The sequence below is a fragment of the Mytilus galloprovincialis genome, chromosome 9 (genome assembly GCF_965363235.1).
Source record: "Mytilus galloprovincialis chromosome 9, xbMytGall1.hap1.1, whole genome shotgun sequence".
NCBI classification, from domain to species: Eukaryota; Metazoa; Mollusca; class Bivalvia; order Mytilida; family Mytilidae; genus Mytilus; species Mytilus galloprovincialis.
The window spans coordinates 2,388,640-2,404,086 of NC_134846.1; the positions used below are offsets into that span (position 1 = coordinate 2,388,640).

The window sequence follows — 15,447 nt, forward strand, 5'->3', positions numbered from 1 at the left end:
GTTTAAAGTTGTGTCTGTTCATTTTTATATGGATACAAAAAATATCTTTTAATATGTTTGATATTTAAAGGATCTTAAAGGATAATATCCAGGGGATATCTCAAAGCATATAACAGTTGGTGCAGAAGTGTACGAACTAGTCCTTAAATGTGAGTTTTTCAATTTTATGTTTTTTTTTCATTACTCTGGGTTTTTTAATTGTACTTTAATTGTACGGTGACCTATAGTTGTTAATGTCTGTGTCATTTTGGTCTTTTGTGGATAGTTGTCTCATTGGCAATCATACCACATCTTCTTTTTTATATTAATACGGTTAATATGTTTCTTTTTGAACACTTCTTTGTGTATGCATGCATATGGTTATTCCGTCAATAAGAGGTGTTCACACGGAAGTCCTTATCGTAACATTTAAAGAAATTAACGAATCAATTGCGAGTTAGCGTTGATCAAACCTTTACGTCCGTCAGAAAAAAATTTAACTGGACCCCCCCCCCCCCCCCAAGACAAAACCAACAAACGACATCGATCAGTAATGATACTCAAAATTGTAAGATCTTGATTACCCTGAATTTTCTTTTAAAAGATGTGAATGAATGTAGTAGATTTTCGTTTTTCAAATGGTAAAAAGATCTCTGTAATCAACTTGACCAAAATAAATATCACAGCGACAAGAGCTATGCATCTAGGACCACATATCAATGACAGCGACGTGTGCTTACGGAACTACTTTATCAGTATCAATAAATATAGTTCAGCTGTCTGTCTGTCTATCTCACAGCGACAAGAGTTCTGGATCTAGGACCACATATCAATGACAGCGACGTGTGCTTACGGAACTACGTTATCAGTATCAATAAATATGGTTCAGCTGTCTGTCTGTCTGTCTGTATGTATGTATGTATGTATGTCTGTCTATGTATGTTTGTGTGTATGTATGTATGTATGTATGTATGTATGTATGTATGTCCGTCAATTAACAACAATTATAAATTCCGCAGAATTTTAATATCCTGAAAAAATAACCTACTAGATTATGACTTTAAGCTATAGAATCCTATGGAAGAAAAAATAATATCCTAAAGGATTTTGTCATTGTTTTCACTCCAGTTGCCCAACCAGGCGAGCTACACTAAAATAAAATATGTATATTTACCTATCCTCCAGAGGTACAATATAGCCAAAATTGATGATTCTACCGATAAAAAAGTGTGGTTCCAAAGTGCAAATAAATCCAAGAACATGTTTATTGATATTTTAGCACTACAATTGTCATAGAAGTAAGGGTACATGAAATGAATATTATTAAAGAAACGAAGTTTATTGGAATTAATATTAAAGATCGAAGAAGATTAACATATGTCCATTCGTCACAACTCGGTCGATTCCGTACTACGGAGAGAAACGGAGTCACCCGAGGTTTGCCGATTGATATTCGTTGGCTCGATCTCAGCCCATCTATCTATACTATTAAACGAGAAGACCTCATTTTGTGTGTCGCTTCTCTTCCTTCCAAGATAAATTAATCATCATGTCTCTGTGTTCTATAGGTAACATGCATAGACGCATTTGTCATCCATTCTTATGATTATTCAGATTGAGTTATTTTTGGAGAAAAACGACAAAACAGGAGTCCGGATATTGATTCCGTCATCAGACTGAATTTTAGTCATAGATAAGACTTCCGGTTTAAAACCTGCACAAGTACAACCAATCGTATGATAGATAACCAAAATGAAAAATAAATGAGCCAATCAGAGCGTTCTCTATATCATGGTTTTTAGATCGCAAGAACCACAACAAATATACCTCCTAAGTGATGACAATTATTTTTCGCGTTTATTTTCATGTAAACTACGATTATACAACTCTGAATTCTGTCTACTGTTTTCTTTGAAATGTTTACTATTTAAGGGGTCATACAAGTAAAAAATGTGGAAACAAGAATGTGTCCATAGTATCGGCACTATATTTACTAAGTTTCGAGTTGATTGGACTTCAACTTCATCAAAAACTACCTCGACCAAAAACTTTAACCTGAAGCGGGACAGACGGACGGACGGACGAACGAACGAACGAACGGCAAAGACTAGAAATGCCCATAAACGGGGCATACAAATTTATTGTTGAAAGTGAAAGTAGTGATTTGGCAAAATGAAAGTAGGGTAGCGATTAGAGGGAGGCAAGACCTTTTTCGGGACGTCAGGATCGGATGTTTTTAAGCTCGGGATTTGGGGATTGATCCTTACGGGATCCGGGAATATAATTTTCGATTTCGGTATTTCGGGATACGAGTTTCTTTAAATTCTGCATCTTGGATATCATCTTGGGATTTCATATTTTTTAGCCCGGGATTTCGGGATCAGGACCCCTTCGACCACCCCTCAAATTAGCCTTAGTCGGTCTTAGTCATTTATATAAGATTCATATCCTACCATTGGCATGTTAATAAGGCTCTCAAAAGAAAAAAAGCACTGATGAATTGTCCTAGAAGCATATTTTATTAGACTAATAATGGTCTATATATAAGCAGTTAGATTTATTTAATGTTTGAAGCGGTGCAAATTTTTTAACTTAATTTGACTTATAACAAAAGATGCATTGTAGCAAAGAAGAAGAATAATTGTGGTCTGAGACCAGAAACACGAAAATAATTGATTTTAACAGAAAGGAAACAAATATAGGACTTTGGAAAAAGGGAGAGGTCTTTTGATACCTCTTATGAAATTCTCCATTAATAATATCTTTTTACAAAAAATCATCCTACAACAGTTTACAAGCTGTATATGCCCGCGATTTCGCGGGTGTGTTCTAGTATAGAATTAGCTAACCCCGTACTTAACATATTGGGTCACTAGAACACAATACTTTTGACATCGTAATGCAAAAACTTGTAAAAAGATAAATGAGATTGTGCATGGTCCCATTTTTGATGGCAACAATGCAGTGTATTGATTATTTGCTACTTCACATTCAATAAATGCATGTCATTGACCATTTTATCTCAAACAAGTTGTTCAAAGATATTCCCTTTTAGATAAAACCCAACACGACTTGTTTTAAACAGCTTGGTACTTTTAAAAGATATCGCCTTCACTTATATTTACATAGAACAGAAATTAATAGTGTTATCGATAAAATCAATTTATTCATCTTTTGTGTATAAATATGAAATATGCACTACAGTTATGTCTGATTACGTTAAAACTTGTGTCTTTTCATTTTTCATATGGATACAAAAATATCTGTTAATTAAACATGTGTTGGATATTTAAAGGATAATATCCAGGGCATTACTCAAAGCATACAGCAGTTAATGCAGAAGTAAAAGAACTAGTCTGTAGATGTGAGTTTTTCAATTTTGTGTTTTCTTTTAGCTGTAATAAGGAAACTACCATTTGATTTTTATGAGGGGGGGGGAGGGTTAGGTTGGTTTATGTAAAAAAAAAGTCAGTATAAACTAATAAAAGATGCAGGAACGAAAAGATTGAACAATAAAAAGGCAGGAAAGTAAGTACAAACATAAAATCAAATGGAGGACAAAATTTTCTATACTACAACCCTCCTTCCGCAATAAAAATCAATTGGTACATTGTAGCTCTATAAATACGGTGATATTTCATTTTGAACAATTCTTCGTGTATTTCCGTCAAAAAAATAACAGAGAAGTATTAGTTTTCAGTTGTTTTGACATAACATCAAAATCTTTTAAAACTATCAATACAACTCAAAGTAACTTTCAAATTTCAACCTTCATTTGTTGTGAATAATTATAAGTTCAGGCCTATGTTCACGGGTGTCACATCTTAAGCTGGATCTGTTTACCCTGTCGGAGCACCTGAGATCATGCACCCCCAGTTTTTGGTGGGATTCGTGTTGCTCAGCCTTTAGTTTATAAATACGTTGTGTTTTGTGCACGATTGTTTGTGTATTGTTTTGGGGGGGGGGGGGTTTATTTTGTTTTTTTTTTAATAATGGAGTTGTCAGTTTATTTTCGACTTGTGAGTTCTGTTTCGGTATCTTTCTCCTATCTTTTAATGTTTTAAAATATATTGTAAAACATCATACTGAATGAGTGACACTATTTTAAATTGTAATATTATGAATTCAAAATCACGACTATATGAGAGGGATTGAATTTTTAGAGAAGAATTAAGCGGCATGATATTTAAAGGGGTGTAGACAATTTGATATTGAATGAAAATGACTAACTTGGTATGGGCACAGTACAAATCGTATATCCATGTAGGCTACTAATTTTCCGCCATTTGTTTCACATTAATTCGTATTCTTGATTTTAAATTCTAGGACAAATATTGCTTTCCGACGTTAATACCAAACTGCGTACTTCGCTGTAGTCTGCTCTATGGTCGGGTTGTTGTCTCTTTGACACATTCCCCATTTCCATTCTCAATTTTCTTCAGTATTATATTGGGTAAGAAAGGCTTTGTATAGATTTTGTCATGTTTTACATAAAAATAAAGTGTATTCAAGCTTCTATTCTAGTTCCCTGGTTTCCTTATCGATTGGTGTCCATACATCATTGGCCCATTAGGTTTATTTTACGTTTTTTTTTTTCTCCATTGTACAAGAAGAGATACAACGAAAATCACCGAATCAGAACGACACAACAAGATACATTGTACACCACATCACTAATCTTGAATTAAGGCAGGAAAACAAGAAACAAAGAATAACAAATGGAAAGTATTCCTATAAACTTCACAAATATATAATCTATCAGTATCAATAAATATGATTCATTGCTCAATGTGACAGCAAACAATCGACATAAAAAAACATATAATAGTCAACTACATGGTCTTCAACAATAAGCACGTCCCTGTGCAAACTACTATCACATTTTACACATTGTTGGATCACTGTTACAATAGACAATACACTTGTATGCAAATTTATTCGCCATTATGTAAAAACAAACAGGTTCCCGTAAATTTTGACATCCCAATTCAAAATATTTGACGTCACAATAAATAAAGTGATTGTTTCTTGACATCATATATATGGTTATTCTAGGCAGATTAATATAAAAAAGAAGATGACTAAATGTGGTATGACTGCCAATGAGACAACTGTCCACAAGAGACCAAAATGACACAGACATTAACAATTATGTTTGTTATTGAAGGTCATTAGTAGACAAAATTCAGTTAAATATCAAAAGTGGGAGAGGAAGGCATCAAAATTTATCAAACATAAATAAAAAAAAAAAAAAAAAATTGAGAATGGAATTGGGGAATGTGTCAAAGAGACAACAACCCAACCATAGAAAAAACAACAACAGAAGGTCACCGACAGGTCTTCAATGTAACGAGAAATTCCCGCACCGGAGGCGTCCCCCAGCTGGCCCCAAAAACAAATATATTACCAGTTCAGTGACAATGAACGCCATACTTATTTCCAAATTGTACACAAGAAACTAAAATTAAAATAATACAAGACTAACAAAGGCCAGAGGCTCCTGACTTGGGACAGGCGCAAAAATGCGGCGGAGTTAAACATGTTTATGAGATCTCAACCCTCCCCCTATACCTCTAGCCAATGTAGAAAAGTAAATAGAATGATCAAAGCAGTCTCACTTTGACATGACCGAATTGTTTTTGTATCACCATATACCATGCTAATCATTGGCTACAGTATATGTCGGGTCTGATTTCAAAAACGAAAAAGCCACCATTGTATTAGTACGTTATCAATAAACATGTTATTTATGGGAGAAAATGACAAAAAATGAAAAACAGAACAACTGCATGGTGAAGTATACTCGCGTCCCCTAGTCAGCAAACGATTTGCGAAGATACATTCTTAACAGATTCATACACGTGGTTCTATATATAGAGTAATCACTTCATAAACCTACATGAACAAAATGTATATATCCTATTTATTGAAGGTATTATATATAGATCCTTTGTGGTTTTTTATGCAAAGGTTAAGTTCATTGATGTTTTAATTTGATCTAATCTCAATCTGTATGGCTTTCGTAGGAGAAAATTTCACTCTGACACTCTAGATCTGTAAGTGAGCACATTTTTTTTTATCAAAAAGATGACTGCACTGAACCAAATGAGAGAAAAAAACCAATAACTGTATCATCTGATTTTATTTTTTATTATTATTAAATGTGGAATCTGTAAGTGTGTCTAGAACTGGGAATAGGAAAGTTTTGAAAATTAGCAGAAATTTGTTCGAATGCATTACACTAGAAAAGTGCAAAAGCCAACAAAGATCTATATCTGTTCTTATAAAAAAGAAGATGTGTGCCAATGAGACAACTGTCCTCACAAGAGACCAAAATGACACAGACATTAACATCTATAGGTCAGTCTTGTTTGTTATAAATTTTTATTGACAAAATTATTTAATTGTAGCTTTCATGGAAAAATAGCATGATATATAGACCGGCAAATGATAGAAAACTACACTATAAACACATTGACATGTACTTAGTATGATACACATCATTTTACATTGCTTAACTTTTTTTTGTAGATGATGAACAGACTAACATTACAACTTCGACGATCGTATAAATCTATTACTATCTTGTTATTGATCTTAACTATTATGAAGTGTTTTGATATCTACAGTATTATATTTAATATTACGAATGATAAAACAGACAATGAAAGTTGGACACGAGTTCCAAAATTTCGAGGGAGAAATGAAGTATCCTGTAAAAAGCTAATTGAAAGAGACCGTGCCGAGATAACACTCGCCTATACTCACATGTACAAATATATATACCACATATCGCCTGACAATTATTTCACGTATTTAGCAACTAATTGTTCTGTTTTAAACGATTTTATGTTTAACTATAAATTCCCAATTACAGAAGAGGAATTAAAATTTCCAATTGCCTTCATTGTATTAATGTATAAAGATGTTGAGCAAGTCGTAAGATTATTAAGAGCAATATACAGACCGCAAAATTATTATTGTATTCATGTTGACCTAAGTGCACCTAAAGAAACTCACCTAGCTATCGATTCTATAGCTCGTTGCTATGGCAACATTTTTGTAGTATCCAAAAAAGTTGATATTATATATGGACATATAAGCAGGCTTAATGCAGAAATTAATTGTATGTCCGATTTTGCTAAAAGAAGCACCTCATGGAAATACGTGCTTAATATACCAAGTCAACAGTACCCGTTAAAAACAAACGCTGAGATTGTGAAAATGCTTACAAAATTAAACGGCTCTAACATTGTAGAAGGAATCCTAAACCAAAGTCGAACAATCAAAGACAGATACCAACATCGATTCTTTGCATTTAGGAACGACTTGCATCGCTTTGGTAAAAAGACTCCATTCCATAATAAAAACATTGCAATTGTGAAAGGATTGGCCATTGGAGCTTTCAGTTATAATTTTGTCAGATTTGTACTGGAAAACAAAGTTGCAAGAGAACTGTTAATTTGGATGAAAGATATCTATAGTCCAGATGAATATTATTGGGCAACATTAAACTATAATGCAGCAATTCCAGCTCCTGGACGATACATTGGTAAGTATGTCGTAATGTGTTGTTGATTGTCATTAGTATTTTATTTAGTGAAACTGTAGATTATGATTTTCCTTGCTCTTCTGCTACATTTATGATTTGACCAGTATCAACACTTTACAAACCGTCAGTCAAAAATGAAGCGGATTTAAGCAACTATAGGTCTATGCAATACCTTCAACAATAAATAAAACACATACCTTAGAGTCTAATTAAGATAAGACAAAACGACCTGATGTATAGCAAAACAGTAAGTAAACGTCAAAAAAATAAGACAAACAGCAAAATAGCACAACACAGTACACATATATAGATGATATGACTTTTCAGATTGGCACACACTACAAAAATACACATAACAACAAAAATACAGATGAAAAAAAGCAACGATTAAAGAGTACACTCAGTAACTAAATGACATCTTAGAGCCAATACAATCGAGTAAAAAACCACGATCAAATATCAATAAAAACAGAACACACATTTATTTATTGTAACAACATCGTAAACAGTAAAATTGAGAATTGAAATAAGCATACTTACATACCACGTTTAGATTACTATTACGTTAACCGACTAAGAAAGTCCTGTCCAACAGGACAGAACAAATAACAGACCGGCTGATTTCTGACCAAACATTAAATAGTAAGTAGTTGTCTTTTAAGACGATTGAAAATGTGTGTTTCGTGTAGAGCGATGTAAGGATATACTCATTACGTTAAGAACATTTTTCTTCAACTTATAATTGGTGAATTGGAACTGTAATGAAAATTTCTGTTATATTTTTGTAACATAACCAACGAGAGGTAACTCAAGAATTAAACTAACTGACACAATCGGCACGAAGACGAGGTATCTTTTCTCTCGTCAATATTTAAAACGAGCATAAAAACATCATATATTTTTTTCTTCAATATTCAGAACTGGATTGTCGTGAAACAATACAAAATCGAAAAACAAATATCTGTCACAAAATCATTTGACCCGTGAAATTGATTCAATATCAAAATGCATCAAGACTTTTTATTTTGAGATTAGATATTTTACAAACATAACCATGTTTACAGAAAACGATTTGTAGCAAATTGTCTTTCAGTGTAAAGCCTTGCTCATTGCTAAATATTAATGATGGAATCCATTCTCAAAATGGGTCTACATGTACTTCAAACGTTTTACAGTTTGGCATTCAACTGCTGAAGTTCAACTTTAGAAGTTGAATCTAATGAATAATGTGGGACAACATGCAAAGCTGTCGATAGTAATGTCTGCCAGACTTAAAATTTATTAAAACCTTAAGAATATTATATGGTAGATTTATAATACTTTTCATTTTAGACTTGAAGATGGCGAAAAGTAAACTTATCATAACTTATCCTTTTAGAGGATTAAAAACTTTAAAAAACAAAAAATAATCGTTCCTGCTCTTTATTTTCCAGGAGATCCTAACGACCTGTCATTCCTCGTGGTATATATATCTTGGGGAAGTGGAGCTCACACGAATAGTAATAGATGTCATGGAAAAATCGTGAGAAACATTTGCATCTTCGGAATTGAAGATTTACCGACTTTAGTTGGATTACCTCATATGTTTGCAAACAAATTTTATCTCGACTTTCAACCACTTACTTTAGACTGCTTAGAAGAATGGTACTTTTCAAAGGCTATTAATAGAAAAAATAAATGAATGTCGCTTTAGATGAGCGTTTTATTATTTTACTATTGCTGAAATTTCATTGCAAATATTTAATAAGCCTTGTGAATTCAAGTAGACGGTCGATATAGTCAATTGATTCGATGTGCGGACTATATTTATGATAATTTGAAAAAGTTAGGATTTAGCTTATTCATTTATTACTTGTATGAGATTGTAGAATACTTTGGTTCATATATATGTTTTGGAGTTTAGTGTGACGTCCGTTTTCACTGAACTGTTATACATTTTTTGAGTGGCCAGTTGGAACCCGCGGCCGGTAGAAGTCGATCATATTTCATACGTTGACCTGAGTATAACATGTCACGCTGATCAATATATAGACAAAAATGCACACGGGCAAAGCACAAAAGCAAACATGAAAGACAACACAAACAACACAATGACGTAATGTATAAATACAGAGCCAATCAAATGGATATCACTAAAACAGACCAAACAGTAAAAGTAATATTAATAATAGAACAAAGAAAAGAACACTATAACACGTTTCTAAGATGATAAATAACGTCAGTACGCAGAAATTTATACTTAAAGACCATCTCATGTATTATTTGTGAAGGTGATAATGGATATTTATCAACAAGGTCTTGGTACCTTACGATGAACTTTTTTAGAAAAAGGACGAGACGTTCTTTGACAAACCCCTGGTTCATCAACTTTCTGCTCAGACACTGGTGACGTTTTACAAAGTGTGGGTAGGAGCTATTCAAGCTCTTGAATACTGAATTAGTTAGGACATGTATATCTCATATGCACGTGAAGTTGGTATATTGCTACTAAGGTGGGGGAAATTGATAATTTCAAAATTAAAATCGTTTCGTTTTCATAGATTCTGGTACTGAGATGACTGTGTATGTCAAATTCGAGGTATAAATCTATATAGAAGCGGAGGAAGCCGTGTCTGTTGTTTCTTTAATTTCTAGTTCTTGGGGATATATTAATGGAACCAATCAGAAAAAGTTCGGATTGTTAATGTAAAGAATTTAATATAAGTGAAATTCAATAACCTGACTTCGTTGTTCTTCATGTTTTTGACATGTGTCGGAAGGAACTCTGTTTCATATAAAAATAAGACCGCGCTGAAGTACGTCCATTATTCATAGTTCATTATTCATTATTCAATAATGAATAATGAAATAGTTCACTATTCACTATTCAATATTGACAAATGAATAATGAATAATGAAATGGTTTATGTTTCATTATTCAAATTGAAGCGGTGAATAGTGAAAAAAATATAAAAAAAATTGACTGTGACACTATAGCTATATTTTGATTCGAAAAGACCATAAGACGGTTTACGGAGGACCTAAATGCCACAATATGCATAAAAATGAGGAAATATAAAAAAGAAGATGTGGTATGATTGCCGATGAGACAAATATCCAGAAAGACCACAATGACACAGACATTAACAACTATAGCTCACCGTATAGCCTTCAACAATGAGCAAAGCCCATACCGCATAATCAGCTATTTAAGGCCCCGATAAGACATTGTAAAAAAATTCAAACGAGAAAACTTACGGCCTTATTTATGTAAAATAATGAACAAAAAACAAATATGTAACACATAAACAAACGACAACCAATAAATTACAGACTCCTGACTTGGAACAGGCACATACATAAATAATGTGACGGGGTTAAACATGTTAGCCAATTTTGAATAATGAAATGGATATTTTGAATAATGGAATGAACTGCTGTGACCCTTCAGCCCTAATTACAGATATATATTCTACCTCAATCGAAAGGTTATTAAGAGAGGAACAAAATGTATATAGTCAATATGTTCTGCAACGCATTTTAGAGGAATAACGAAGGACTTAAATATCGAAATACGCCTGAACATTGAGAAATAGCCAATTTTGAATAATGAAATGGATATTTTGAATAATGGAATGGAGTGCGGCAGCCCTTTAGCCCCTAATTATAGATAAATCTTATACCTCATTCGAAAGCTGATTACAAGAGGAACAAAATGTATATAGTCAATATGTTCCGCAACGAATATTAGAAGACCTAAATGCCAAAATACGCGTGAAAATTAAGAAATAGCCAATTTTGAATAATGAAATGAATATTTTGAATAATGGAATGAACTGCTGCGACCCTTTAGCCCCTAATTTTAGATAAACCTTATACCTCATTCGAAAGCTGATTACAAGAGGAACAAAATGTATATAGTCAATATCTTCCGCAACGAATATTAGAAGAGCTAAATGCCAAAATACGCGTGATAATTAAGAAATAGCCAATTTTGAATAATGAAATGGATATTTTGAATAATGGAATGGAGTGCGGGGACCCTTTAGCCCCTAATTATAGATAAACCTTATACCTCATTCAAAAGCTGATAACAAGAGGAACATTATGCTTATAGTCAATATGTTCCGCAACGAATATTAGAAGACCTAAATGCCAAAATACGCGTGAAAATTAAGAAATAGCCAATTTCGAATAATGAAATGGATATTTTGAATAATGGAATGGAGTGCGGCGACCCTTTAGCCCCTAATTATAGATAAACCTTCTATTTCATTCGAAAGCTGATTACAAGAGGAACAACATGCTTATAATCAATATGTTACGTAACGAATATTAGACAAAATACGCGTGAAAATTAAGAAATAGCCAATTTTGAATAATGAAATGGATATTTTGAATAATGGAATGGACTGCGGCGACCCTTCAGCCCCTAATCATAGAAAAACCTTATACCTCATTCGAAAGCTGATTACAAGAGGAACAAAATGTATATAGTCAATATGTTCCGTAACGAATATTAGAAGACCTTATTGCCAAAATACGCGTGAAAATTAAGAAAAAGTCAATTTTGAATAATGAAATGGATATTTTGAATAATGGAATGGACTGCGGCGACCCTTTAGCCCCTAATTATAGATAAACCTTATACCTAATTCGAAAGCTGATTACAAGAGGGACAATATGCTTATAATCAATATGTTCTGCAACGAATATTAGAAGACCTTAATGCCAAAATACGCGTGAAAATTAAGAAATAGCCAATTTTGAATAATGAAATGGATATTTTGAATAATGGAATGGACTGCGGCGACCCTTTAGCCCCTAATTATAGATAAACCTTATACCTCATTCGAAAGCTGATTACAAGAGGAACAACATGCTTCTAATCAATATGTTCGGCAACGAATATTAGAAGACCTAAATGCCAAAACACGCGTGAAAATTAAGAAATAGCCAATTTTGAATAATGAAATGGATATTTTGAATAATGGAATGGACTGCGGCGACCCTTTAGCCCCTAATTATAGATAAATCTTATACCTCATTCGAAAGCTGATTACAAGAGAAACAAAATGGATATAGTCAATATGTTCCGCAGCGAATATTAGAAGACCTAAATGCCGAAATACGCGTGAAAATTAAGAAATAGCCAATTTTGATTAATGAAATGGATATTTTGAATAATGGAATGGACTGCGGCGACCCTTTAGTCCCTAATTATAGATAAACCTTATACCTCATTCGAAAGCTGATTACAAGAGAAACATTATGCTTATAGTCAATATGTTCCGCAACGAATATTAGAAGACCTAAATGCCAAAATACGCGTGAAAATTAAGAAATAGCCAATTTCGAATAATGAAATGGATATTTTGAATAATGGAATGGAGTGCGGCGACCCTTTAGCCCCTAATTATAGATAAACCTTCTATTTCATTCGAAAGCTGATTACAAGAGGAACAACATGCTTATAATCAATATGTTCCGTAACGAATATTAGACAAAATACGCGTGAAAATTAAGAAATAGCCAATTTTGAATAATGAAATGGATATTTTGAATAATGGAATGGACTGCGGCGACCCTTCAGCCCCTAATCATAGAAAAACCTTATACCTCATTCGAAAGCTGATTACAAGAGGAACAAAATGTATATAGTCAATATGTTCCGCAACGAATATTAGAAGACCTAATTGCCAAAATACGCGTGAAAATTAAGAAAAAGTCAATTTTGAATAATGAAATGGATATTTTGAATAATGGAATGGACTGCGGCGACCCTTTAGCCCCTAATTATAGATAAACCTTATACCTAATTCGAAAGCTGATTACAAGAGGAACAATATGCTTATAATCAATATGTTCTGCAACGAATATTAGAAGACCTAAATGCCAAAATACGCGTGAAAATTAAGAAATAGCCAATTTTGAATAATGAAATGGATATTTTGAATAATGGAATGGACTGCGGCGACCCTTTAGCCCCTAATTATAGATAAACCTTATACCTCATTCGAAAGCTGATTACAAGAGGAACAACATGCTTATAATCAATATGTTCGGCAACGAATATTAGAAGACCTAAATGCCAAAACACGCGTGAAAATTAAGAAATAGCCAATTTTGAATAATGAAATGGATATTGTGAATAATGGAATGGACTGCGGCGACCCTTTAGCCCCTAATTATAGATAAATCTTATACCTCATTCGAAAGCTGATTACAAGAGGAACAAAATGTATATAGTCAATATGTTCCGCAACGAATATTAGAAGACCTAATTGCCAAAATACGCGTGAAAATTAAGAAAAAGTCAATTTTGAAAAATGAAATGGATATTTTGAATAATGGAATGGACTGCGGCGACCCTTTAGCCCCTATTATAGATAAACCTTATACCTCATTCGAAAGCTGATTACAAGAGGAACAATAGGCTTATAATCAATATGTTCTGCAACGAATATTAGAAGACTTAAATGCCAAAATACGCGTGAAAATTAAAAAATAGCCAATTTTGAATAATGGAATGGACTGCGGCGACCCTTTAGCCCCTAATTATAGATAAATCTTATATCTCATTCGAAAGCTGATTACAAGAGGAACAAAATGTATATAGTCAATATGTTCCGCTACGAATATTAGAAAATCTAATTGCCAAAATAAGCGTGAAAATTAAGAAATAGCCAATTTTGAATAATGAAATGGATATTTTGAATAATGGAATGGACTGCGGTGACCCTTTAGCCCCTATTATAGATAAACCTTATACCTCATTCGAAAGTTGATTACAAGAGGAAAAAAATGTATATAGTCAATATGTTCTGCAACGAATATTAGAAGACCTAAATGCCAAATACGCGTGAAAATTAAGAAATAGCCAATTTTGAATAATGAAATGGATATTTTGAATAATGGAAGAAAGCTGCTTACAAGAGGAACAAAATGTATATAGTCAATATGTTCCGCAACGAATATTAGAAGACCTAATTGCCAAAATACGCGTGAAAATTAAGAAAAAGACAATTTTGAATAATGAAATGGATATTTTGAATAATGGAATGGACTGCGGCGACCCTTTAGCCCCTATTATAGATAAACCTTATACCTCATTTGAAAGTTGATTACAAGAGGAAAAAAATGTATATAGTCAATATGTTCCGCAACGAATATTAGAAGACCTAAATGCCAAAATACGCGTGAAAATTAAGAAATAGCCAATTTTGAATAATGAAATGGATATTTTGAATAATGGAATGGACTGCTATGACCCTTCAGCCCCTGATTACAGATATATATCATACCTCAATCGAAAGCTTATCAAGAGAGGAACAAAATGTATATAGTCAATATTTTCTGCAACGCATATTACAGGAGTAAGGAAGAACTTAAATATCGAAATACGCTTGAAAATTAAGAAATAGCTAATTTTGAATAATGAAATGGATATTTTGAATAATGGAATGGACTGCGGCGACCCTTTAGCCCCTATTATAGATAAACCTTATACCTCATTCGAAAGTTGATTACAAGAGGAAAAAAATGTATATAGTCAATATGTTCTGCAACGAATATTAGAAGACCTAAATGCCAAATACGCGTGAAAATTAAGAAATAGCCAATTTTGAATAATGAAATGGATATTTTGAATAATGGAAGAAAGCTGCTTACAAGAGGAACAAAATGTATATAGTCAATATGTTCCGCAACGAATATTAGAAGACCTAATTGCCAAAATACGCGTGAAAATTAAGAAAAAGACAATTTTGAATAATGAAATGGATATTTTGAATAATGGAATGGACTGCGGCGACCCTTTAGCCCCTATTATAGATAAACCTTATACCTCATTTGAAAGTTGATTACAAGAGGAAAAAAATGTATATAGTCAATATGTTCCGCAACGAATATTAGAAGACCTAAATGCCAAAATACGC

The 15,447-nt window shown here is 33.0% G+C and overlaps 1 long non-coding RNA gene across 3 annotated transcripts in view; it reads left to right on the forward strand.

Annotated features, from left to right (window-relative positions):
* The window catches only part of LOC143044237 (uncharacterized), a 32,090-nt gene extending 21,780 nt beyond the window's left edge, over positions 1-10,310 (forward strand). The window contains exons 1-4 of one of the 3 annotated variants that reach the window (XR_012968603.1): positions 3-149; positions 3,275-3,343; positions 6,511-7,531; positions 8,965-10,310. This is a non-coding gene — a long non-coding RNA (uncharacterized LOC143044237). Of the gene's footprint in view, positions 1-2; positions 150-3,274; positions 3,344-6,510; positions 7,532-8,964 lie in introns of those variants that run through there. The other 2 variants (XR_012968604.1, XR_012968605.1) reach the window with 2 other exon arrangements.
* Positions 10,311-15,447: the final 5,137 nt, after the last annotated feature.